General features: G+C 43.8%; 1 long non-coding RNA gene across 1 annotated transcript; it reads right to left on the reverse strand.

The window, feature by feature from the left end:
• On the reverse strand, positions 1-27,582 carry LOC124781488. Its single transcript, XR_007015952.1, has 3 exons — positions 27,464-27,582; positions 7,694-7,803; positions 1-130 (listed from the first exon to the last, which is right to left on the reverse strand). It is a non-coding gene; the product is annotated as an uncharacterized LOC124781488 (long non-coding RNA).

Below are 27,582 nucleotides of genomic sequence, written 5' to 3' on the forward strand. Positions count from 1 at the left end.
AGGTGCTATGCTGCTGCGTCGGGATGAGGCGGCGAAAGTAACGCATCGTGGCAGGCAGTTGCTGCCCGTCTGCCTCGATGCGCTCGGCGGCTCCATGTCGTGCTTCCACACCCGATTGTAGCTGCTCGCCCTGCCAAACAGAACACAAGGCGACATCACAGAGAATTCAAGTGCCGTTTCACATTTCAGTGCGATCAGTCACAGATGCGGGGCCACAGCAAGAAAACTGCTCTGGATGTTGTAGTGACTGTGTGGTGTGGACGTGAACAGGGAGCTGAATTTGAATGGATGTCCTAGAGTGAATGTAGGTACTTCAGAAAATAAGTTACATACGAGGCCTGTCTAAAAAGTATCCGACCTTTGGCAGAAAAAATATTTCGAATACCTGACGAGGTTGGGACCCTAATCCCTTTCAAAGTAGGCCCCTTGCGCTTGTACACACTTTGTCCTCCAAACACCTGCTGTATCTTAAGAATTGTTCTGATTTGAGAATCACCAAGCTTTTCACAAAATTTGATGAATTATCTTTGCTCAACACGTTGTCATCTTGAGAGAATAGGTAATCCGACGAACACGTCGTGTAGCACCTCACTCAGCGACCGACAGGCAGCGACTGACGCGCTGGAAGGCGGAGACAAAATTCACGCATGCGCATAAAGGTCTCTTCCTTTACTGTGTACAGTGGCGCCGCACTATCGTCTCTGTTTTGCGCGGGAAAAATCAAAGGTCGTATACTTTTTAGACAGACCTAGCATGTCGTCCCATGCATGCTGAGACCACAACGAAACCGAGTGGCGCTTTTGTCAGAAGACTGTAACTTACACGTTCAGGGTTTCGTGCTGACACCTGCTGCTGTACGGATAACGGGTGCGTCACAGAGTGGGAGTGGAATGGCGCGACAGCTGAGGACCTTAAGAGGTGCATATCGGCCATCATCAGTAAATCTGCTGTGTATAACTGTTAACGTGGAACAAACACAGCCGGAAAAGCAAATCCGAGACAGAACCGAGCAGTACTGAATGCAAGACTGAGGACGAAGACTAAAATGGCGGTTACTGTTATCAACAGCAATTACCATGAATCGATGGAATTACTTCGATTAAAAACAAAACCTGCATCGAATGCCTCCTTAGCCGAATGGTCGCTACCTTCGATATGGAAGGACCCGCATTCGATTCTTGGTAACTCCCCAGATTTTTCTGAGGTAGGAAGGCCTTATGAGGCCAAACGGAGAACTGCTACAATGAAGAAGCTGCGGCATCACTGGCAATAACGGCCGAAGGAACTTGCCACATGTCGATAATACATTCCACGTCATAAACCGTCCATCGTGCTGCCTTGTAGGCGGCAATCCGAATCAGGGATGACGGTTATCGCTGAAACAACTTGTAATGGTAGTAGAGTAACCATTAAGGCACCTCAACTTCGCCTGTCGATACCACCAATATTCTACTGTGTTTCTGTAAAGTAGTTAACATATTTCTGACACAACATTCAGATTTGATTTCATTAATGTAGAGGTCTTTTGATACATCGATATGTTTATGTTGCAATGATATTATTCTTATGTGTATTCTTTCTTTTGTCACTATGATCTTTGACATGTTTGTAACTCTGATTTTTGGGCGCGTAAGCGATTATTAGAGTCGAGTCGGACCTTGAAAAAGTCAAGTCTTGGACGTCATGTTGGAAAGACGCATAACATAGTCAGCTTATAAAATGTGAACTTTAACAATGAGGAAGATGTTTTCAAGTATGTTTTATATCGTGAAGTGATGTTTTGTATGTTACGTGATATTGCAACAAAAACAATAAAAAGGAAGTGTAACTTAAATTCGGAGTGCTGATTATTTTTTTACATCACCATTGTGCTAACTTTGAAAGGTTTAATCTTCAAGAATGGTTTGTGATGCGCATCTACAAAACTTTTGAATACAGCAGAATAAAACCTAGGCCTCTTTACATCCGAGCTTGGAGTCATCACCACCTAGATTTTCGACGATTGAGCCATGATTTTACAACGAGACCAGCGTAGGAAACACGAAAAGATTAGTGCCTAGTTTATTCATTATTACATGAAATGAATTTATTAACTTTGCTCTAATGACACCTGCCACATAATAACTTTGTTGTTGCCCGAAAATGCAGTATTTAGACGCGTGAGCAACACCACAATCATTATTAAATTTCGACCTTTGTTGTGGTCGGGTTGTTAGAAACTGTTTTTCGGTTATATCATTTTTTCCATGCCAGTTTAACATGAGTTTTAAAACCGCTCAAAATAACTTGTTTCTGAAATAACCCTTTTTCGGTTTTTATTCCTATTACTTACTGTAATAAACATAGAAATCGAACAAATATTCAAAAAATTTTGAATCTTGCAGACATAGAATCAAAATATTAAACGAAATAGGCAAATAAAAAAAAACGTAGTCCATACATCGTTCGCTGCTTTTATCGAAAAGTGATGAGTGGTTGAATACTACAAAAAAGTCACCCGTATTCTCGTATTGATTCTGATTTTATGAAACTCTGCTTAAAAACCCTGTTCTAATCGGGAATCATACTACTATTTGAGTATTACGAATAGTCAGTTCTAAAGGGTGAAAACTGAGGTTGATGAACTCCGTTTTTCGTATCAATTTGTACGTTTTCAAGAGCTACAAAGCATATTATGTGGACACAGGCTGTACATCAGCTACTTTCTGTTTTCATTGTATATTATGAATGAATTGTTTAGTTTTTAATTTATTACTGTTACGATAATGTCCTTTCTCAATTATTATTTCATAAAAATATCAGACAGATACACTACTGGCCATTAAAATTGTTATACCACGAAGATTACGTGCAACAGACGCAAAATTTAACCGACAGGAAGAAGATGATGCAAATGATTAGCTTTTCAGAGCATTCACACAAAGTTGGCGCCGTTGGAGATACCTACAACGTGCTGACATGAGGAAAGTTTCCAACCGATTTCTCATACACAAACAGCAGTTGACCGGCGTTGTCTGGTAAAACGTTGTTGTGATGCCTCGTGTAAGGAGGAGAAATGCGTACCATCACGTTTCCGACTTTGATAAAGGTCGGATTGTAGCCTATCGCGATTGCGGTATATCGTATCGCGACATTGCTGCTCGCGTTGGTCGAGATCCAATGACCCTTAGCAGAATATGGAATCGGTGGTTTCAGGAGGGTAATACGGAACGCCGTGCTGGATCCCAACGTCCTCGTATCACTAGCAGTCGAGATGACAGGCATCTTATCCGCATGGTTGTAACGGTTTGTGCAGCCACGTCTCGATCCCTGAGTCAACATCTGGGGACGCTTGCAAGACAACAACCATTTGCACGAACAGTTCGACGACGTTTGCAGCAGCTTGGACTATCAGTTCGGAGACCATGGCTGCGGTTACCCTTGACGCTGCATCACAGACAGGAGCGCCTGCGATGGTGTAGTCAACAACGAACCTGGGTGCACGAATGGCAAAACGTCATTTTTTCGGATGAATCCAGGTTCTGTTTACAGCATCATGATGGTCGCATCCGTGTTTGGCGAAATCGCGGTGAACGCACGTTGGAAGTGTGTATTCGTCATCGCCATACTGGCGTATCACCGGGCGTGATGGTATGGGATGCCATTGGTTACACGTCTCGGTCACCTCTTGTTCGCATTGACGGCACTTTGAACAGTGGACGTTACATTTCAGATGTGTTACGACCCGTGGCTCTGCCCTTCATTCGATCCCTGCGAAACCCCACATTTAAGAAGAATAATGCACGATCGCATGTTGCGGGTTCTGTACGGACCTTTCTGGATACAGAAAATGTTCGACTGCTGCCCTGGCCAGCACATTCTCCTCTCACCAATTTAAAACGTCTGGTCAATGGTGGCCGAGCGACTGGCTCGCCACAATACGCCAGTCACTACTCATGATGAACTGTGGTATCGTGTTGAAGCTGCATGGACAGCTGTACCTGTACACGCAATCCAAGCTCTGTTTGACTCAATGCCCAGGCGTATCAAGGCCGTTATTACGGCCAGAGATACTTCTGGGTACTGGGTTCTGGGTACTGATTTCTCAGGATCTATGCACCCAAATTGCTTGAAAATGTAATCACATGTCAGTTCTAGTATATTATATTTGTCCATTGAATACCCGTTTATCATCTTCATTTCTTCTTGGTGTAGCAATTTTAATCGCCAGCATTGTAATTCACTGCTGCATCACTTCGTAAGAAAATTTCCTGACTAGGGTTGGTGCCATTCTGCGATGCAACGGATGTCCGGCGACGACATTATTGTTCATCAGTGATGTACCAATTCTTACGCCGTGTGTTCGTTGCTCATTTCTGTCCGCATTGTTATTAAAATAGCATTGGTCGCATTTCCCATTTTCATGTTTCAAACCAATGCAAATTTTACAAATAAAAGTTACCTATTTTAAAACGCAATTAATTTAAAAGCGAAAAATTGTAGCACTTCAGTTATGGCTAATTGATATTTCAGTTTATATCTCTGTTATTAGTAAAAAATAAGAAACACCTGTTGTAACCGGTTATTAAGAATTAAAAAACCGGTATCGGTTTTAACAGGTCGGTTTTTCCCATCCCTAATCCGAACATGCCTAACGCCTAGTGGCTGAGTGGTGTTTAAGGTTTCATTACGAGACACTCAGGTTGTACAGCTCACATTTTCAGCGTGGTACAGATATATTTCAAAGTTGAAGTGTGCGGGACAGAACGATTCTTGAGGGCACAACGTCTAAATTTCGTTCAGATTCACCGTGAAATTCTGTCGGTATAAGGACCAAATCCGATGTCGCGTCCAGCGGTAGTGAAATAGCTCAAACAATTTGATCAGGACTGCACAGACACGAGTGATGTTGATCGGGAAGGAAGGCCGTCGACATCGAGCACAGAGACAATGTCCAGGCAATCGAGGCACCATTGAGAACCATATGTTTACAGCAGCCTCTGGCCAGGCTGCCACTGAAACCGCTAACCACGGCTTCTCTGGTGTCATGCAAGAGTCGACTGGAGACTAGATTGGCGTTTTGTAGTCTTTAGTTATAAGATCAAGTTCTGTCCGTATGCAAGTGGCGGCCACTTGTATGGCGTAGACCTGGTGAGCTGCCGATTCCAGAGTGTATTCGCATACATGCTATGGGGGCCATCAGTTACAAATCACGCCCACATTTGGTGTTTCTGCAGGGTCGCGTAACTAGTACCCGCTACGTTGCTCAATCTGTTATCAGTGTGCTGCAGCAGTTTCTTCGGCAGGAGGGTAATGTGCTTTTCCAGCAGGACAATGCAGCTACATATATGTCTATTACGACGCAACGTGCTCTTGGTGGTTTACAACAAATGGACTGGCCAGCAGAATCACCAGATCTTGATGAAGCGGAAACGAATCAGTCTATCGCAGGATGCCATTCTGCTCTTTACGGTCGTTTGCATGCGAGAATACACTCCTGCGTGCCACCAGAGAAAGGGCGGCTGAAGGGGTTGGCACTTTGTATTGATGTGACTGTTTGGGCGTCCTTTACTGTGACGCGTGTTTCATTTGGTCTGAATTTATCTTATACCCCTTCAATGATTAAGTATCAATAAAATGACCTTGTCCTTGAGGATATTACATTTATTCCGGCAGTGTATAACGTTGTTTCACTTTCACTCCCATACTCTGCACCTATTTACTCGGAGCTTGTCATAAAGCTTCTGATCGCGACTTTCGAACAGACTCCCAGAAAGATCATCGTCATGATCATCATCCATCAGAGCATCAACGCTATAACTTTTGCCGTGCACACTGTTATCAACTTACGTAGATTATCCGTTTCAGTAATATCATCTGTTTGTTGTTGATCTCGTAGTATTTGTTTTAACTGCCTCCAATTTCAAAAAATTGTACGACTAAATTCTGGTGCTTTCTGCTGACAACTTTTGTGAAATGAAACGACTATTTAAAATAGAGGCCAATGGCCTTGCCCGTCAGATCACCGAAGTTAAGCGCTGTCGGGCTCGGCTAGCACTTGGATGGGTGACCATCCGGTCTGCCGAGCGCTGTTGGCAAGCGGGGTGCACTCAGCCCTTGTGAGGCAAACTGAGGAGCTACTTGATTGAGAAGTAGCGGCTCCGATCTCGGAAACTGACATACGGCCGGTGTGCTGACCACATGCCCCTCCATGTCCGCATTCAGTGACGCCTATGGGCTGAGGATGACACGGCGAACCGTTGGTCCTTCATGGCCTGTTCGGGAGGAGTTTGGTTTCTTTCTTTTGTTTAAAAAAGGGAAAAAAGTTTCGATCTCGAGCTTTTACACTTATGGAATATCGTCTCAGTTATGTGACTGGATTCGTGATTTCCTGTCAGAGAAGTCACAGTTCATAGTAATGGACGGAAAGTCATCGAGTAAAACAGAAGTGATTTCTGCCCGTTATAGGCCCCTTGCTGTTCCTTATCTTTGGCAGACAAACTGAGCAGCCGCCTAAGGTTGTGTGCAGATGACGCTGTCGTTTATCGACTAATAAAGTCATCAGAAGATCAAAACAAATTGCAAAACTATTTAGAAAAGATATCTGTATGGTGCAGAAATTGGCAATTGACCCTAAATAACGAAAAGTGTGAGGTCATCCACATGAGTGCTAAAAGGAATCCGTTAAACTTCGGTTACACGATAACTCAGTCAAATCTAAAGGCTGTAAATTCAACTAAATACCTAGGAATTACAATTACGAACAATTTAAATTGGAAGGAACACACAGAGAATGTTGTGGGGAAGGCTAACCAAAGACTGCGTTTTATTGGCAGGACACTAAGAAAATGTAACAAATCTACTAAGGACACTGCCTAAACTACACTTGTCCGTCCTCTTTTAGAATACTGCTTTGTGGCGTGGGATCCTTACCAGATAGGATTGACGGAGTTCATCGAAGAAGTTCAAAGAAGGGCAGCACGTTTTGTATTATCGCGGAGTGGGGGAGAGAGTGTCACTGTTGGGGTGGACACCATTAAAACAAAGGCATTTCTCGTTGCGGCGGAATCTTCTCACTAATTTCCAATCACCAACTTTCTCCTCCGAATGCGAAAATATTTTGTTGACATCGACCCGCATAGGGAGAAACGATCACCATGATAAAATAAGGGAAACCAGAGCTCGTACAGAAAGTTATAGGTGTTCGTTCTTTCCACACGCTATACGAGATTGGAACAATAGATAATTGTGAAGGTGGTTCGACGAACCCTTTGTCAGGCTCTTAAATATGGAAAATTGGAAATTTGTGGTAAGTTCTATGGGACGAAACTGCCGAGGTCACTGGTCCATAGGGTTACACACTACTTAATGTAACTTAAACTAACTTACTCTAAGGACAAGACACACACACACACCCACACACACACACACACACACCCATGCCCAAGGGAGGACTCGAACCTCCGACGGGAGGGGGGGGGGGGGCGGGAGGAGCCGCGCGAACCGTGGCAAAGCGCCTAAGACCGAACGGCTACCCCGCGCAGCACTTAAATGTGATTTGCAGAGTATACATGTAGATGTAGATGTGGAATTAAGTCCAAAGTTCTCAAAGTCCACGATACCAGGGTTGCTGTCATGTTATAGTCATTAGACTTAGAAGCTAGCAAGCGAGCTACTTCTACGCAATGCGTACACGAACGCAACAGAAACTCACTGTGGGCAGCTGGGCGTCTTATAGGCACGCCAGCGCCACCAGCACACACAGGGTGAACACCAGACCAAACTTCACGGCGCCTCCTTACAACGGCAGTGGCGACGAAAAACCTGCAACAGAGAGTGAAGGGCAGTTCTGCTTTGCTGATCTACATAATTGAGGACTCAAAACAGTTACCACTAATGTATTTTTATTTATTTGTGAATTTATTTCACTTGTCCTCCAGGCCCTCTCTTACATTGAACTAGACATCCTTAATAATTCAATATTACAGTATTATAGCACATAAGCAATAGGGAAGAGCTGCCATGGAGGGCAAAATGGCTATTGGGGTCCTCGGGACTATAAGGTGCTGGCATGGCGCGGGAAATGTTTTAAATTATTCTTCCTGGAGGACCCACTCGCCTCTTGAAGTCTAACTTGTTGGCTGCGCTGTTCTTCAGAGCTAAGGCTAAGGAGGGGAAGAAATCCAGTGTGCACTCCGTGTGCATTGCGGGTGGAGTCATTCCTGATGTGGAAAGGGTCCTTCCGGATGCCATGAAGAGCACAGGGTGCAGCCAGCTGCAGGTGGTGGCACATGCCGGCACTAATGACGTGTGTCGCTTTGGATCTGAGGAAATTCTCTCTGGATTCCAGCAGCTATCTGATTTGGTGAAGGCTGCCGGTCTTGCTTACGGAATGAAGGCAGAGCTCACCATCTGCAGCATCGTTGACAGAACCGACTGCGGACCTTTGGTGCAGAGCCGGATGGAGGGTCTGAATCAGAGGCTCAGACGGTTTTGCGACCGTGTTGGCTGCAGATTCCTTGACTTGCGCCATAGGGTGGTGGGGTTTCGGATTCTGCTGATTAGGTCAGGAGTTCACTACACTCAGCTGGCGGCTATACGGGTAGCGGAGGCTGTGTGGCGTGGACTGGGCGGTTTTTTTAGGTTAGAAGGCGTCGGGAAAGTACGGGGTGGGCTGCAATCTCAAAGGGTGCATGGCAAATACAGGACGTGCTTGGATCAAGGAACAGAGGGAATTGTAGTTGTAAATTGTTGTAGTTGTGCTGGGAAAGTCCCTGAGCTTCAAGCGCTAATAGAAAGCACAGAAGTTGAAATCGTTATAGGTACAGAAAGCTGGCTAAAGCCTGAAATAAGTTCTGCAGAAATTTTTACGAAGTCTCAGACGGTGTTCAGGAAAGATAGATTAGGCAGAATTGGTGGTGGAGTGTTTGCGTGGTTTATCTTGTAGTGAAGTCGAAGTAGATACTCCGTGCGAATTGGTATGAGTGGAGGTTATACTTAACAGCCGAACTAAGTTCATAATTGGCTCCTTCTACCTACCCCCAGACTCCGATGATATAGTTGCTGAACAGTTCAGAGAAAAGTTGAGTCTCGTAACAAATAAATACCCCACTCATACGGTTATAGTTGGTGGGAACTTCAAAAATTGGTTCAAATGGCTCTGAGCACTATGGGACTCAACTGCTGTGGTCATCAGTCCCCTAGAACTTAGAACTACTTAAACCTAACTAACCTAAGGACTTCACACACACCCATGCCCGAGGCAGGATTCGAACCTGCGACCGTAGCAGCAGCGCGGCTCCGGACTGGAGCGCCTAGAACCGCACGGCCACCGCGGCCGGCGGGTGGGGACTTCAACCTTCTCTCGATATGTTGGCATAAATACTTGTTCAAAACCGGTGGTAGGCAGAAAACATCTTCCGAGATTGTCCTAAATGCTTTCTCCGAAAATTATTTCGAGCATTTAGTCCACGAACCCACGCGAATTGTAAATGGTTGCGAAAACCCACTTGACCTCTTAGCCACAAACAATCCAGAGCTAATAGAGAGCATCATGACTGATACAGGGATTAGTGATCACAAGGTCGTTGTAGCTAGGCTCAATACCGTTTCTTCCAAATCCACCAGAAACAGACGCAAAATAACTTTATTTAAAACAGCGGATAAAGTGTCACTAGAAGCCTTCCTAAGAGACAATCTCCATTCCTTCCGAACTGACTATGCAAATATAGACGAGATGTGGCTCAAATTCAAAGATATAGTAGCAACAGCAATTGAGAGATTCATACCACATAAATTGGTAAGAGATGGAACTGATCCCCCATGGTACACAAAACAGGTCCGAACGCTGTTGCAGAGGCAACGGAAAAAGCATGCGAAGTTCAGGAGAACGCGAAATCCCGAAGATTGGCTAAAATTTACAGACGCGAGAAATTTGGCACGAACTTCAATGCGAGACGCCTTTCATAGGTTCCACAACGAAACATTGTCTCTCAAAATTTGGTAGAAAATACGAAGAAATTCTGGTCGTATGTAAAGTACACTAGCGGCAGGACGCAGTCAATACCTTCGCTGCGCAGTGCCGATGGTACTGTTACCGACGACTGTGCCGCTAAAGCGGAGTTATTGAACGCAGTTTTCCGAGATTCCTTCACCAGGGAAGACGAACGGAATATTCCAGAATATGAAACACGAACAGTTGCTGGCATGAGTTCCTTAGAAGTAGATACCTTAGGGGTTGCGAAGCAACTCAAATCGCTTGATACGGGCAAGTCTTCAGGTCCACATTGTGTACCGATTAGGTTCCTTTCAGATTACGCTGATACAATAGCTCCCTACTTAGCAATCATATACAGCCGCTCGCTCACCGATAGATCTGTACCTACAGACTGGAAACTTGCGCAGGTCGCACCAGTGTTTAAGAAGGGTAGTAGGAGTAATTCATCGAACTACAGACCTATATCATTGACGTCGGTTTGCAGTAGGGTTTAGGAGCATATACTGTATTCAAACATTATGAATCACCTCGAAGGGAACGATCTATTGATACGTAATCAGCATGGTTTCAGGAAACATCGTTCTTGTGTGACGCAGCTAGCTCTTTGTTCGCACGAAGTAATGGCCGCTATCGACAGGGGATCTCAAGTTGATTCCGTATTTCTATATTTCCGGAAAACTTTTGACACCATTCCTCACAAGCGACTTCTAATTAAGTTGCGGGCCTGTGGGGTATCGTCTCAGTTGTGCGACTGGATTCGTGATTTCCTGTCAGGAAGGTCGCAGTTTGTAGTAATAGACGGCAAATCATCGAGTAAAACTGAAGTGATATCAGGTGTTCCCCAGGGAAGCGTCCTGGGACCTCTGCTGTTCCTGATCTATATAAATGACCTGGGTGACAATCTGAGCAGTTCTCTTAGGTTGTTCGCAGATGATGCTGTAATTTACCGTCTAGTAAGGTCATTCGAAGACCAGTATCAGTTGCAAAGCGATTTAGAAAAGATTGCTATATAGTGTGGCAGGTGGCAGTTGACGCTAAATATCGAAAAGTGTGAGGTGATCCACATGAGTTCCAAAAGAAATCCGTTGGAATTCGATTACTCGATAAATAGTACAATTCTCAAGGCCGTCAATTCAACTAAGTACCTGGGTGTTAAAATTACGAACAACTTCAGTTGGAAAGACCACATAGATAATATTGTGGGGAAGGCGAACCAAAGGTTGCGTTTCATTGGCAGGACACTTAGAAGATGCAACAAGTCTACTAAAGAGACAGCTTACACTACACTCGTTCGTCCTCTGTTAAAATATTGCTGCGCGGTGTGGGATCCTTACCAGGTGGGATTGACGGAGGACATCGAAAGGGTGCAAAAAAGGGCAGCTCGTTTTGTATTATCACGTGATAGGGGAGAGAGTGTGGCAGATATGATACGCGAGTTGGGATGGAAGTCATTAATGCAAAGACGTTTTTCGTCGCTGCGAGATCTATTTACGAAATTTCGGTCACCAACTTTCTCTTCCGAATGCGAAAATATTTTGTTGAGCCCAACCTACATAGGTAGGAATGATCATCAAAATAAAATAAGAGAAATCAGAGCTCGAATAGAAAGGTTTAGGTGTTCGTTTTTCCCGCGTGCTGTTCAGGAGTGGAATGGTAGAGAGATAGTATGATTGTGGTTCGATGAACCCTCTGCCAAGCACTTAAATGTGAATTGCAGAGTAATCATGTAGATGTAGACGTAGATCTTAAGTTATACTGCTGTAAGGTAAGTGGTCAGTTTGTGTATTTATTGTCGAGAGGGAATGTGACTTAAGTAGTTTTAATGAAACTGTGTTGAAAGTATCTTATCTTCAGTTCATAATTCTACTTTAGTTCTTGTAATTTCGGTCATGCTATTAGAAGGCAAAATGTTTTTGTATAATGGCGCCCATGAAGGCAAAGTGACCATCTCAGCAGTGGCTTCTAGCCACTATCGCAGGGAGAAAACTGTACAGCAGCGAAAGAAGTGTTCTGCGGCTAGACCTACAGCAAATCTGTATGAGAATGAACTTGAAGCGGGAAATAAAGAAAGAGAAGAAAAAGAAAGTAAAAAGAAGGAAAAACAGAAAGCAGCCGAAGAGAAAGGCAGTAAAAAAAGAGAGCGAAGAGCTGGAAACCCAACAGGAGGTGAGCTCCTTTTGGCGACAACAGTGAAGACAGAGTGTATGTAATGCGAAGAAAAATTTTCAGATTCAAAGCCAGAAGAGCAGTGGATTTAGTGCCACTTATGATCCCTCTGGATCCAAAGACTCTGTACAGGGGTTGAGGACACAGTGACTTTTATTTCTGAAGAGTGTAAATAATTTAATTCGATTTTCTTACAATTAAATATATTTCGTTATTTGCTGAGACAGTTTTATCCCTTATTTTTGACTTTGATCCTAAGGTAAACAAACTGTTCGCCATTATACCGGTTGACTATAATTAAAGTGCAGCTATTCAAAGAAGTCCAGTGTGGTTTGTAATCATCGTATGGCAACGAAAATTGGGTATCTTCTAATGCGTTAATGCGGAACCGATTTACGCTGTAAAAAAAATTAGTTCCAATTTTGGGCACCAGGTGCAAATCTGGTTCTGTGAATGCAAAAAGACGAATAGAAATGTTTCCATGTGTAATGGGTTAGGAACGGGACGTGGGCAGAAACGATCAAACAAGTGAGACAAGCTTAATGTTGATTTTATTATTAACCACTACTAACATGATTTGTTCGATATCAGTACTGGAGACAACGACGAGATGCTCTACAGCGCCTGATTTGCACCCTGTGGCCAAAATTGGAACTAATTTTTTTCGAGTGTAAATCGGTTCCGCATTAACGCATTAGTAGAGCTACCAGCTTCGCTGCCGCACGATAATTACAGCCTACACTGAACCTCCGTGTGTAACTGCATTTTAATTATAACTACCCAGTACTTTAATAGCTGCAGGTTATAATCACGTATTTGTATGTGTTTCCATCTATTGCTGCTCACCTTATAAAACAGGAACACGTTAGCCTGGCCACAATGCCAAGCTCTGCCTATTTAATAATAATAATTATTATTATTGAACTACTACTACTACTACTACTACTAAAAATAATAATTATAACACCAATAATAATTATGGTGATAATAATAATAATAATAATAATAGGCATGGTAATATGTATATGTAATGTAAGAATGCTAGTCTTATTAACATTGTGGTAACCAATTTCCTCGTTATTTTATTGTTGAATGTGATTAATGCTAGCTAAAAGAAATGTATGACAGCAGAGCAGAAGGAATCAAATGTGGAGAAAATGCTGGTTGGATAGAGGGCGCATAAGAAACAACAGAATAAGGTTGGTAGCTGACACAGAAGGTAGGAAACAGAGAGAGAGGCATGAGAAAAGCACGAACTGTGCTTCGTATGCGGCAGATACTGATTCACTGTTTGACAGAAGAAAACAAATGGGATGTAGAGAGAGGCAAACTACACCCATGATAACAGATAAAGCTTTAATCTCTTCTTGATAGCGGAATAGATTTGGATGAAACACATGTCACATTGCAGGTTGTTCGAAAGTCGTGTGGATGTAATGGATGAGATGGAGAAAGATCTAGTGTTATGCATACGCAGTCACAGATACGTACAGCAAAGTGCTACCCGTATCCTAACTGGTATTGCAGCTATGGCATAACGATAGGCATTTGATATGTGAGGAGATCTGTTCAGTACATCAGTAACTAAGAGATCGATAAAAAAATAAAATAAAATATTAACCAATAGCGTGCGAAAATCACATCACTTATCTGAGTATCCTGTTGCATCCATACTAACTGAGCGTAGAATGGACTGATACAGTCAAACAATCGTATGATTCACACGCATCTTAAGCAACCATTCACGGCTAGTTCGAGTCGTCTGGAGTTTTTAAGGACTTTTGTGCCCCGTTGAACTACATCACAGTAGATTCTCATGAGTAGTTGAATTGCACGGGTTGTTTTCGTGGTGACAAACTTTAATGGATGATGAAAAAGAGCAAATGTAATAATTTGAAATTTCGATGCCTGTTCCGGAAACATCTGAGTCGAAAGCTATAGGTGGAAGTGAAAGAATTTCTAATTTACCATTGGTAGGCAAAATTTTTTAGTAATTTCATTCATCTTCGTACAGAATACTTGTTTAAAGAGGCGAAAAGGAACAGGATGTTAGGATTTAACGTCGATTTGACGACGAGGCGAAGCATAATTTTGGATTCCGGAAGGTTGAGGAAGCAAACCAGGCGCGTCCGTTTCAAAAGAATTATCCCGCATTCGAATTGGCACGAGCCGCTTTATTCAGGCGTGAGATCGTCTCGGCAACTTAAGTCCTACGCTTTCGAACGACCCCTTTGTTGCTTGAACAATGACACGGGAGCGAGATTTCTTGCAAAGAGATACTCTTTGCTCTCGACAGGTGTCACTTGCAACTCATATTACCCCACAACAAATGTTCAAATGTGTGTGATATCTTATGGGACTTAACTGATAAGGCCATCAGTCCCTAAGCTTACACACAACTTAAATTATTCTATGGACAAAGACACACACACCCATGCCCGAGGGAGGACTCGAACCTCCTTCGGGATCAGCGGCAGTCTATGACTGCAGCGCCTGAGACCGCTCGGCTAATAACGCGCGGCATTACCGCACAGAAAAGAAGTGAACGAGCTGCAGTGAAACAGAGTCCTCGCTTTTTATACACTACCCAGAGCCGCGTTTCTCAATCTTTTCCGTTTTGGTGTACAGCAAAGTACGTTTCAGACTTTCGCGACACCGGCACATGTGTTTGTTTTCCCAGCTGCAAAAAAGAATACGTAATGTACACAAAATACGTTTTGTAAATATGGAACGATTATGAAATACAAATTTACTACTACAAGAAACGGTTTGGCGGTCAATTTTTTATGTTCTAGATATTTTACCTGCAGAAGATGAGAAGACATTAAAAATCTCGCCACACGCCAGAAATGTATTCGCGACGCACCAGTGTGTCACTACGCGGCAGCTGAGGAACTCAGAGAACGACTGCTGCAGGTTTTCACGATCAACATGTGCATATTGGACTGGCGATCCATCATGATGGAACCATTGTTGTTGTTGTTGTGGTCTTCAGTCCTGAGACTGGTTTGATGCAGCTCTCCATGCTACTCTATCCTGTGCAAACTTCTCCATCTCCCAGTACCTACTGCAACCTACATCCCTCTGCATCTGCCTAGTGTATTCTTCTCTTGGTCTCCCTCTACGATTTTTACCCTCTACGTTGCCCTCCAATATTAAATTGGTGATCCCTTGATGCCTCAGAACATGTCCTACCAACCGATCCCTTCTTCTAGTCAAGTTGTGCCACAAATTTCTCATCTCCCCAATCCTATTCAATACCTTCTCATTAGTTATGTGATCTACCCATCTAGTCTTTAGCATTCTTCTGTAGCATCACATTTCGAAAGCTTCTATTCTCTTCTTGTCCAAACTGTTTATCGCCCATATTTCACTTCAAAAATGGTTCAAACGGCTCTGAGCACTATGGAGCTTAAAATCTGAGGTCATCAGTCCCCTAGAACTTAGAACTACTTAAACCTAACTAACCGAAGGACATCACACACATCCATGCCCGAGGCAGGATTCGAACCTGCGACCGTAGCAGGCGCACGGTTCCGGACTGAAGCGCCTAGAACCGCTCGGCCAATGTTTCACTTCCATACATGGGGCCGGCCGAAGTGGCCGTGCGGTTAAAGGCGCTGCAGTCTGGAACCGCAAGACCGCTACGGTCGCAGGTTCGAATCCTGCCTCGGGCATGGATGTTTGTGATGTCCTTAGGTTAGTTAGGTTTAACTAGTTCTAAGTTCTAGGAGACTAATAACCTCAGCAGTTGAGTCCCATAGTGCTCAGAGCCATTTTTTTTCCATACATGGCTACACTCCATACAAATACTTTCAGAAACGACTTCCTGACACTTAAATCTATACTCGATGTTAACAAATTTCTCTTCTTCAGAAACACTTTCCTTGCCATTGCCAGTCTACATTTTATATCCTCCCTACTTCGACCATCATCAGTTATCTTGCTCCCCAAATAGCAAAACTCCTTTACTACTTTAAGTGTCTCATTTCCTATATGCGTCCAAAGTTAGACATATTCATACACCACCTGACAAGAAAATGAGGCACCCAGAAGATAGAAGACGTGGTCGGATGTCAATGTAACTTCGTACATCTACATACCTTCAGCAGTTATGTAAATAATTAATAATTGCAACTTTCTGTGGCAGGTGGATCGGCTGTCAGCGTGCGTTAGTACTGTTATTAGGTCTGGTGGGGTATAAAAATGGCGTCAGCAGCGTGTGAGATAGCATTATCGTGGCCTTACAGAAGGAGTCTCACTGTAGGTGTCCATTTGGCTTGCTGGTCGAATCCTGCAGTATCCAGATTTGTGGGGCATCCCCATGTGACTGTGACCTGATGTTGGACTGCGGCCTGGTGTTGGACTGGAGAGGAACGGACAACCATACTCGTCGACAAGGTAGAGGCGACTCTGTCTGACCAGAAGGGAGAATCGCCGTATTGTGCCTACCATCCGAGAACAAATAATGGGCTCATTCCAACATCTTCTCGTACCACTGGTTGGAGATTAGCAGCAGCAGGCCTAAGGAATTTCTGTTCCACATGTAGGCTGCACCTAAGCTGTCGTTAACACCACAACACAAATGGCTGCGATTGGAATGGCGCTGTCACCTGGAAGCATAGACCGTTTATTAGTGGCGACACATTGTGTTCAGCGTCGAATAGCGGTCCTACACTACTCCAGGTGACCTTTGTCGGCGAGTATGGCATCGAACTGAGGAGAGGTCTCATTCTTCCAATGCTTTGGAGAGGCACAACGGTGTTACTCCTGGCGTTATGGAGTGAGAAGTCGTGGGATTTGAGCTCAGCTCACAGTTGGTAATACATGAGAGAACACTGGTGGTACAAGATTACGTCACAGATATCCCACATCCTCATTTGTTACCTCACAAGCGACAGTATCATTGTGCCACTTTTCTATAGGATAACGCTCGTCCACACATCACACGTTTGTCTATGAATTGTCTGCGTGAAGCTGAGGTGCTCCAGTGGCCAGCAAGATCCCTAGAGCTGGCTCGATAGTACATGTTTAGAGAATCAACACAGACATCAGTTTCATCACACTGTCAGTATCCAGTATATCAAGGATCATTTACAGCAGCTGTGGGCCAGTTTGCCTCAGGAGAGAATAGAACTGTTTTATGACACCCTTGCCAACCGAATTAGTGTATGCATCCAGGTTACAGCGACTGCAACGTCTTGCTGATAAGTGGACTCATTGTAAAATTGATTCGATTTTCTGATCACTGAAGTAGTGTCACATACCCTGTCAATCCGTGAGGCTCCTCGGTCGGTAAAAACGGAAACTTATAGGATCATTTTGTTGTCCGTCTGTCGGTCTTCCGACTGTTAAAAATCCTTTTCTTTAGGAACGGGTATATGTATCAAGTTGACATTTATGTCACTTGCTAAGTTCTATGGCTCCTTGGCGGTGTAAAAATATTTAAGCTTCTACACCAGTGCAGTCAAAAGAGTAAGCCATTTATGTCACAGATTTTGAAACTGGCAAACTCACTGATTAAACCTATAGGCTACTTCCTGTTGACCTAGAATCACGAAATTTGGTAGACAGTAAGGTTCCACAGCACAGGTAAAGCAAAAAATCCAAAAATTGTTAATTTGTGATTATACACACTAAGAAAATTATTTGTCGTGCTATCCGAATGCCTATCTGTCCGTTTCTCAGGCATATGTAGAAGTATCCGTTTGAAATTTATGTCAGATACCAAGATCTATGGTCCCTTAGCACTGTAAAAAATTTAAGCGTCTACCTAACCTAAATCGAAAGATATGGCCATTTATACACATAAAAAAATGTTTTGCATCACCCAGGTTCCCAGAACTCCTGACCATAGACGTTGGCTATGGATATTGTATCACAGACACACCCCTTTGACTGTTCAGAGATGTCACTAAACCCGCCCAAAGATGTAAACAACCGCGCATGAGCAGCGCCTATTAGACGGAGGGGGACCGACAGCCGATCAGTTCCAGTCATTCCACCAGGAAGGAGATATAGAGCTCGTGTTGTTTATAGTTCAATCATGCCTAGACGGTCAACACCGCTGTTCGATCACGTCCGCATTGTTACTTTGTGCCAGGAGGGGCTCTTGACAAGGGGCAGTGTCCTGGCGTCTCGGAGTGAACGAAAGCGATGTTGTTCGGACACGGAGGAGATACAGAGAGACAGGAACTGTCGATGACATGACTCACTCAGGCTGCTACTGCAGTGGATGACCACTACCTACGGATTATGGCTCGGACAAACGCCACTGAGTCGTGCGTGGCTTGTGTTCGTGCAATCTATTGTGTAACATCTTGTTTTACCGTACGGCCGCCTCGTCATTTTAAATTTCAATCACTGGTGACACTGAATAACTGTCTTGCCTGCCCGTGAGTGGCAGCAGCAGCACGTATCGATATTTGCCCTGCCGTATCATCTTTTCTGGATGGCTATTACTTCCCGGTCGTCGAGTGTCGTGTGGCAGCTCGGACCTGGCAGTCATTGAGTTCGAACGCGGCAGAAGGGCAATCGGGACGTAGAAGCAGTCGGGGACGGAACGCTAGGGAGGCGCGGACAGCCAGTACTCGCCGACCGCTCGCGACACAAAACAAACTGTCTGACGGACGGAGATGGCAGCGGAATCAACCGTTGGTCGGTCGTTCAGTTGGTAGCCTCTTTGGGTGACGTGTGTTTGGTCTTTCACCGTTTCTGGGCCTCGTCACTGGGTCATCTTGCTGGACGTGGCTCGGTTCCATCTTGTGCGGAGACGTCGTGGCCAATGGGCAAGAGTTACCTCTGCATGATTGGGTCCGAGCCAGTGTGCCCGGATCGCCGTGTCTACCAGTTCCGGACGGACATCAGGTTGAGTCGGGTTGGTGCTGCAGTGAGATCCGGATAGTCAAGACTCTCCCAACGGTTGCTGACACACATGGTTTGAGTGGCAACGACCTTGGTTGGTTGTTGGTCGGTCATCTGGTCAGACGACATGTGTTTCGCCACCGACCGTCTTTCGGTTTGGTGTGTGAGTCCGCTGGTGATTTGTTCTAGTTGCTCATCAGTGATTCGTTTTACGAGTGTTCGAGTTTGTTGTGGCAGTGTTTGGTGCAACATTGTGTACCCTGTGTCAGTTCGACTGAGTAATGCTTTAAATGCTGTAATGCTGTCTGCGTACTGCAGTAGCCAGTTGGTCTGCTCCGACAGAGCAGCGAGTGAGTGTTTTCTTACCGTGTTCATGCTGTCCGCCACGGCGTGTAATTCCACAGCCGTTGCGAAGTCCATGTATGTCAGTAGTTATTGTGCCGTGGCTTATTAACACACCAATATTTGAAGACGAGCGTTACTGGTCTCTTCGCCTCGCTGGCATTTTCGTTGTACTGTTTTTGGTCTGGTGACCGAAATCAGGTAGTTGGTTGGTTCGTCGGCTGACAGTCGGTTGCGTTGCCTTCCGATTTAGGCATTGTTGGCCAGGCTGCCTATCTTGCCTAAACGGGCGTTAGTGTTACAATACCAGGCCGACCCTTGGAAACTTCTGAGCGCCGTTCCGTGTCTGTTACATAGTAACTTCCCTGGCTGAGTTTTACTTATTTGGTCGATGTGTGACCTTCAGCCGAGTTTTTATATATCCTGAATTAATGTTCCCGTCTTGCCCTTTAGACATAAGATTGTTATTCCTTATATGGGGCTTTTAGCCGAATTTTACATCAAATCTTTTAAGGCCTTAAGCCGTTAAATTATTGTGTTAATGTGTGGCCTTAAGCCGAGTATTAATATCTCTTAAATTAATGTCCTTGTCTTGCCCTTAAGGCATGACATAGTTATTCTTTATTTTATACGAAATGTTTTAAGATAAGGCCTTCTGCCTTTTTGAAACTCCTCTTATTGCTTAATATGCGGCCTCCAGCCTAGTTCCATTAAAATTAAATTGCTAAGGCCTTCAACCGATTAGATTGAAGATTTAGAATATATTCTTGGGTGAAACATCCAGAAGAATCTTGTATTTCAATTGTGCGTAGGCCTTGTGTCTTGGATTTTGAATGTGCCCTTCAGCCGATCTAAAGTAAATCAACGGAGGTTGATTAAAGTTCTTGTAATATTGTGTGTTGATAAAAAAAGTTTTATGTTGAGTGCAACTGTCAGGAACTCGTTTTGGCCCCTTTCCACAACCTAATCCGCTCTGGCTTGCTAACCCAGGCATTTCATCCACCATGTTGAATAATGCTTTTCGTGCAGCCGCAGGACGTCGTGTTACGACTCAAACTGCGTGCAATAGCTGCATGATGCGCAACTTCATTCCCAAAGTTCATGGCGGGTCCATCTTTGCAACCACGACACCACGCAGCGCGGTAGAGATGGGCCCAACAATATGCCGAATGGAATGCTCAGGGTGGCATCACGTTCTCTTCACCAGTGAGTGTCGCACATGCCTTCAACTATACAATCGTCGGTGACGCGTTTGGAGTTAATCCGGTCAGGCTGAACGCCTTAGACACACTGTCCAGAAAGAACTGCAAGGTGAGGGTTCCCTGCTGTTTTGGGGTTGCATTATGTGGGGCCGACGTACGCCGCTGGTGATCATGGAAGGTGCTGTACCGCCTGTACGATACGTGATTGCCGTCCCCCGACCGATAGTGCATCCATATCGGCAGCATATTTGCGAGACATTTGTCTTCATGGACGACAATTAGCACCCCCATCGCGCACATCTTGTGAATGAATTCCTTCAGGATAACGACATCGCTCGACTAAAGTGGCCAGCATGTTCTCCAGACATTAACCCTACCGAACATGCCTGGGATAGCCGTGCGGTTCTAGGCGCTGCAGTCTGGAACCGCAAGACCGCTACGGTCGCAGGTTCGAATCCTGCCTCGGGCATGGATGTGTGTGATGTCCTTAGGTTAGTTAGGTTTAACTAGCTCTAAGTTCTAGGGGACTAATGACCTCAGGAGTCCCATAGTGCTCAGAGCCATTTTTGAACCATGCCTGGAATGGATTGAAAAGGGCTGTTTATGGACGACGTGACACACCAACCGCTCTGAGGGATCTACGCCGAATCGCCGATGAGGAGTGGGACAATCTGGACCAACAGTGCCTTGATGAATTTATGGATAGTATGCCATGAAGAATACAGGCATGGATCAATGCATGAGGATGTGCTACTGGGCATTGGAGGTACTGGTGTGTACAGCAATCTGAAGGTCTCTCTGTATGGTGGTACAGCATGCAATGTGTGGTTTTCATGAGCAATAAAAAGAGTGGAAATAATTTTTACGTTGATCTCTATCCCAATTTTCTGTACAGGTGCCGGGACCGAGTTGATTCAAAACTGTTTTTGATGTGTTTATATCAAATATTTTGATATCTTACCAGTATCGATAGCGATAACAGACAAAATCGTTCTAATTCTCGATCCCCATGAGGGATGAACTGTCTACATACATAATAAAGTTTGTACGGAACCCTCATTGCACGAGTCCTATTCCCACTCACCCGGATTTTTTGTCAGGTAGTGTTTATCTCGGGTAGGATACTCGTACCAATATTATTGCTTTTCTATACGATTCCATTCGTATATTGAACGTGAGAAAAATGATTGTCTACACGCCTTTGCACGCCTCCTAACATGTCCTATCTTATTTTCATGAACCATACGCGAAACATACGGTGGTTACAGCATAAATGTCGCACACACTGTTTGAATTACAGGTTTGCAAATTTACCCACGAGGGTTTCACGAGGACTGTGTCGTCTTTCTTCTACAGATTTCCATTTAAGTTGCCCTAGAATTTCAGTTACGTAGCGACTAAACCGACCAGTTAAGATACTCGATTTCTGTTATCATGTCTACGTGATAAAGGCTCCAAGCACTGCAGCAATAGTCTAGAATTGGTCACATTAGCGTCTTGTACGCAATTTCCTTTAGGATGTACTGCACTATCCAAGAACCCTTCCAACAAACCTACGTCTAAAACTCGCTTGATTTTATGTGATAGTCTTACTCGATATCGCTTCTAAGTATTACACTTGCAAGAAATGTAGTGCTCAAGATGTTCGCCACTAAACTTGTAATCTGATACTATAGGAATCTTCCTCTTTGCTGTGGTCATTATCTTACATCTATCTACGACTAAAGAGAGTTGCTATTCATTATACCAAGAGAAAACTTTGGCCTTGTCTTCCAACACTCATTACGAACGTCCAAGGACAATATTTCTTGTAGGCAACAGCATCGGGAGGACAGCTAATCCTATCCAATACATAGCTTGTGTATATTTAGAGCATTAGAGGTCCTATTACGCTTCCTTGGGATACACTCGATGTTACTTTCGGTTCTGTGGAGCATTCGTCATCTGCTGTAACGTACTGGGTTCTATTACTCAAACATTCATCGAGTCGACCACATATTTGCGAAGATGCGAGGGATATATATATTGTCAAGGTACGATCAATCGTGAAAATCGTGAAATTAAAACCACAGTGTCCAATGAAGCTTTGCGTAGTTGTGCTACTCCGTATCTCTAGCATGCCTGTCGATCGCGGCAATAGCAGTTTTCAGTTTTGAGCGCACAGGAGCACGTAAACACGCCTAGAGCAGTAGTCTCCCGTCAGGTGTGAAGTGCATGCTGTCATTCGATTTCTTCATCCTGAGGTGCTCCGCCTCATTTCATTAGCCCACGTAACATAACTGTGATACGAGGTGCGGCTAGAAAAAAACCGGACTGATGCTGGAAAAAACATTTATTTACAATTATTTACAATTTCATGTTATCTCCTTCAATGTACTCTCCTCCTCGGTCTCTACACCGCTCCATACGAATTTTCCACTGTTCATAGCAATGCTGCAGATCATTTTCGGTAAGTCCATACATTACTTCCGTCGCTTTTTCTTTTACTGCTTCAACAGTCTCAAATCTAGTTCCTTTCAAAGCTGACTTGACTTTAGGGAAAAAAAAGTCACAGGGGGCCAAATCAGGTGAGTAGGGTGGATGATCTAAGATGGGAATGTTGTGTTTTGCCAAAAACGTCTTCACTGACAACGCACTGTGAGCTGGGGCATTGTCTTGGTGAAGGATCCATGACTTTTTTCTCCACAAATCGTTCCGTTTTCTCCGTACTCGCTCACGTAGGGTAGCCAGGACGCTAATGTAGTAATGCTGATTCACTGTTTGTCCCTCTGGTACCCAATCAATGTGCACAATCCCTTTGATGTCAAAAAAACAATCATCATTGCCTTGAATTTCGATTTTGACATTAGTGCTTTTTTTTGTCGTGGAGAACCAGGAGTTTTCCAATGCATCGATTGGCGTTTAGTTTCGGGATCGTAAGTAAAAAACCACGATTCATCGCAAGTAATAACATTTTGTAAGAAGGTGGGATCACTTTCAATGTTTTCCAGGATGTCAGAACAAATCATTCTTCGGCGTTCCTTCTGTTCAATTGTGAGACACTTTGGAACCATTTTTGAACACACTTTGTTCATGTTGAAACTTTCATGAAGAATCTGCCTAACACTTTCCTTGTCAACTCCTGTTAACTCAGACACTGCTCTGATTGTTAAACGGCGATCTTGTCGAACAAGTTTACCGATTTTTTCAATGTTTGCATCAGTTTTTGCTGACAATGGTCTGCCAGTGCGAGTGTCATCACTGGTGTCTTCGCGGCCATCTTTAAATCGTTTAAACCACTCAAACACTTGTGTTCGCGATAAACAATCATCGCCGTACACTTACAAAAGTTTCACTTGCAGATTTTCCTAGTTTGAAACAAAATTTGATGTTAACACGCTGTTCTTTCTGTACACTCAACATTTTCCGACGCACAGACAAAACGTCAACTACTTAAAACAGACGCCACGGGCAGACTGAGTGCAGGAGGCAGATGAAACTCGAGCAGTAGGCGGAGCGAGAGTCACGTGACAGGCCACGCGACTTTCAGCCTTATTGCATTCGTTTTATTGTTTCACCAGTACTAGTCCGGTTTTTTTCTAGCCACACCTCGTACATGAGAGCAGAGTGCGGCAGTGGAGTATGAACTTTGAAGCAGGATGTATAGCCATTCATGATGCAGGCGGTCTAGGAAGGAAGCCAGTGTCAACCGATGATCTTGTTCAGCGAGTGGACCAAGCAGTTCGGAACAAACGAAGAGGAATGTTGTCATCCGACAGTATCCTTCTTCATGACGGTGCTCGGCCGCACACTGCAGCTGCAACAAAGCCGTTCCTGCAGCATTTTCGATGGGAAGTGCTTGGTCGCCCGCCATACAGCCCGAATTTGGCCCCATGTGATTTTCATCTGTTTGTTCACATGAACTCCTGGCTTTGAGGACAGAATTTTGACACACACAACGAATTGCAGACCAGCGCAGAGAACTGGCAGGAACCATAGGCGGCTGCCTTCTACGACGAGGGTATTCGAAAGTTGGTATCACGCTACAAGGGTCAAAATGGGAGTGGCGACTAATCTATCTGTTCACCCGCAACTATTGTTCGTGTGTGAATAGAGCAAGCTATATTTCACAGGAGTGACCTTTTTTCCTGAATCCGTGTTGATACTTTAGGAGAAGCTTGTCTTTCTTAAATATTTCCAAACACGCAGCACTATTCACCCTGCAAGACTTCAGGTGGGAAAGGCATTGTAGACACCATTCTATAGGTCAATGTCTTTGCCGGTACGTGCGTAACATGATTAATAGAACAGCTGTACACTTCGTAAAATTTTATATTTTCAAGACAGATACATTTGTCGTACACGAAATGATCATCTAAGAAATGACATATATTGAGAACGACTGTATCCTCTTCTGGAATTTCAACTCGAGATACTGCAGAGATTAAATTCGTTACCTGCTTCAGCAGACTTAGATGTCATAAACACAGACACACACATACACACACACACACACACACACACACACACACACACACACACACGCACACACATCAGATTCGAAATATCGTCCAAAATTACACCTTAAAGTTGCCGTCTGGAAGAAAATTAACAGCTGTTTGAAGCAGTCGTGAGTTAAATTCCATATCCATGCTCACATTTGCCTCTGTTTCATGTTAGAAGTTATCTGCGAACTTTTCCCCTCACTTTTATAATGCTGTTGCGCCAAATTTCGTCTTCGCTGCGTGCATTCAGCGCACTTTGTACGCCGCTCTCGAGGGGCGAAGGTACTTGTAACATGTGGAAAGTTCTCTTCAGAATTTGCGTCCCTACTAAATTCAAGGTGTTTCTGGTAATCGTGGTTATAATTTTGCGTTATAAACTTCAACGTTTTTTTGAATCTAAAAATTATACGTTAATATGTTTTCATTGCTATGGCACTTTTATCCATTGTGAATGTGGTTCAAAATGGCTCTGATCACTACGGGACTTAACTTCTTTGGCCATCAGTCCCTCTGAACTTAGAACTACTTAAACCTAACTAGCCTAAGGACATCACACACATTCATGCCCGAGGCAGGATTCGAACCTGCGACCGTAGCGGTCGCGCGGTTCCAGACTGTAGCGCCTAGAACCGCTCGGCCACCCAGGCCGGCCTGTGAATGTGGAACTCTGCGCCTTTGATAATAACAGTCTCCAGAAATAATTGCAAATAGTCGACTTCTGTGATTCTTCAGTTTTTATTTATCATAGCTGGTTTCGAATTGTCTAGCGATTCTTCGTCAGATGATGCACATTTAATGAATGTTTGGAACATTGTGGGGATCGTGTAGCTGTGGCAAGATATAAAGAATGAAACAAGTAAGCGCTGAATGCAGCGAGAATTAATTACACCACGAGATCGACTTAAAGGCAATCCGTTGGATTATTCATGGTGTACATATTACTATTGAAAACATTATGTATGTTTTCCAGTAATGTTTTTCAGAGTGAGCAGTTACGTCATAGCAAGCTTAGTCTTTCATACGTACAAATTTATCCTTCGTTTCTTAAATAGTATCATCATCAAAAGCTGTTCTGCTATTGGCAGTTTCTTGAGACAATTGCCGTCGCCATGTGATATTGTTTATGGCCAACCACTTCGTAATCTGGTTCCTTCCTCTTTTCACTTCATCTGTTTTTCTTCTGCTCCTTCCTGTTTTCTTCTGTACTTCAACTGCACCTTCGATAGCTGTTCTTAGAATTCCTTTTCCTCACATTATATGTCCCATCAAATCTGCTTTCCTTTTCTCGACAGGATTTGGGAGAGTTATTTGTTCTTCATCCTATCCAGTAGTTTACTAGTCTTCATTTTTGTAAGCCCATTTTATTTTCTTCATTCTGCTCTAGACTTACATCTCGAATCAATGGCGCCAACATCTCGTGACAGGGGGAGGGGAGGGGGGCAGGGGGGAGAGAGGGGAAAGCAAAAATATAGTTTACTCAGGTGTTTTTCTTCCAAGGATATGTTTTCAACGTTGGTATAACGTATGTTTCTAACAGGGTCGAAACTGGAACTTTTTATGGTTACTTACAGGTCGCCTTTCATTTTGAGTAATATTAAAAATACTCCATACATACCGCCAGGTGTAGCCCCCACCACCCCCTTTCAATGGGCGCCTTAGTCTCTTTCTGTCTTCTTCAATGTCCAGTGTTCACAGCAGTAGAGGAAAACACTTCACACAAAGCATTTAATCAAAAGGTTTTTTTTCTTTTTTTTTCTTGTAATTCCATGCCCAGTTTGCTGCATAATAAGCGTCTTTCCTTTTCTGGTAAGCTTTCCGTGCTATTGCATTTCTTGATGTTATCTCTTTTTGACTCGTCCAGTTATCAGCATGTTCCTCAAATATCTAGGCCCTACACTGCGCAACGTGTTGTGTTCGACCTTATGTTGCTTTCACTTACATATCTTCTTTATGATGTACTTTCGTCAACTTAGTTTTCTTTGTGTTTATTTTCATTCCGTGCTCTAACAATCCTCGAAGTCCGGATAGTGCTCTTTGAGACAATATTACTTTATCAGCACGTAATATCACGAGATCAGCGAATCTGATGCAGTTGACCTTCCAGCATCCTACGCTTATGCCTCTCTTTTCTACTTCTAGTGTCCTCATTATCAAATGTTCAATGTATGTTGTAAACAGAGCTAATGAAAGACAACAACCGTGTCTTACTCCTCTTCCGATTTCAAACCAGTCTGTCCAAGCACGGTATACCGATTAATTTCTTATATTTTATACTTTACTAAATATAACACATTGATACTGCTTGCAAATTTAATAACTTCCGTTCAGTGTTTTGTCCTCCAGTATGACAGGGGAAATATGTCAAACTGAATCATAGAAGACGGAAAATACTGACAAGCCGCTGCAAGTAGAGTAGTGAGCACACTTACCTGGTGTGTTGTGACGAAGACAGCTACGATCGTTTTGTGGATGGATGATCGTAACGTGCACATTTATGAACAGTGACAATGAGGACCGGAAAGTGTTGTGCAGCCGTTCTTACAACACC

The sequence above is a fragment of the Schistocerca piceifrons genome, chromosome 1, assembly GCF_021461385.2.
Source record: "Schistocerca piceifrons isolate TAMUIC-IGC-003096 chromosome 1, iqSchPice1.1, whole genome shotgun sequence".
Lineage (NCBI taxonomy): Eukaryota > Metazoa > Arthropoda > Insecta > Orthoptera > Acrididae > Schistocerca > Schistocerca piceifrons.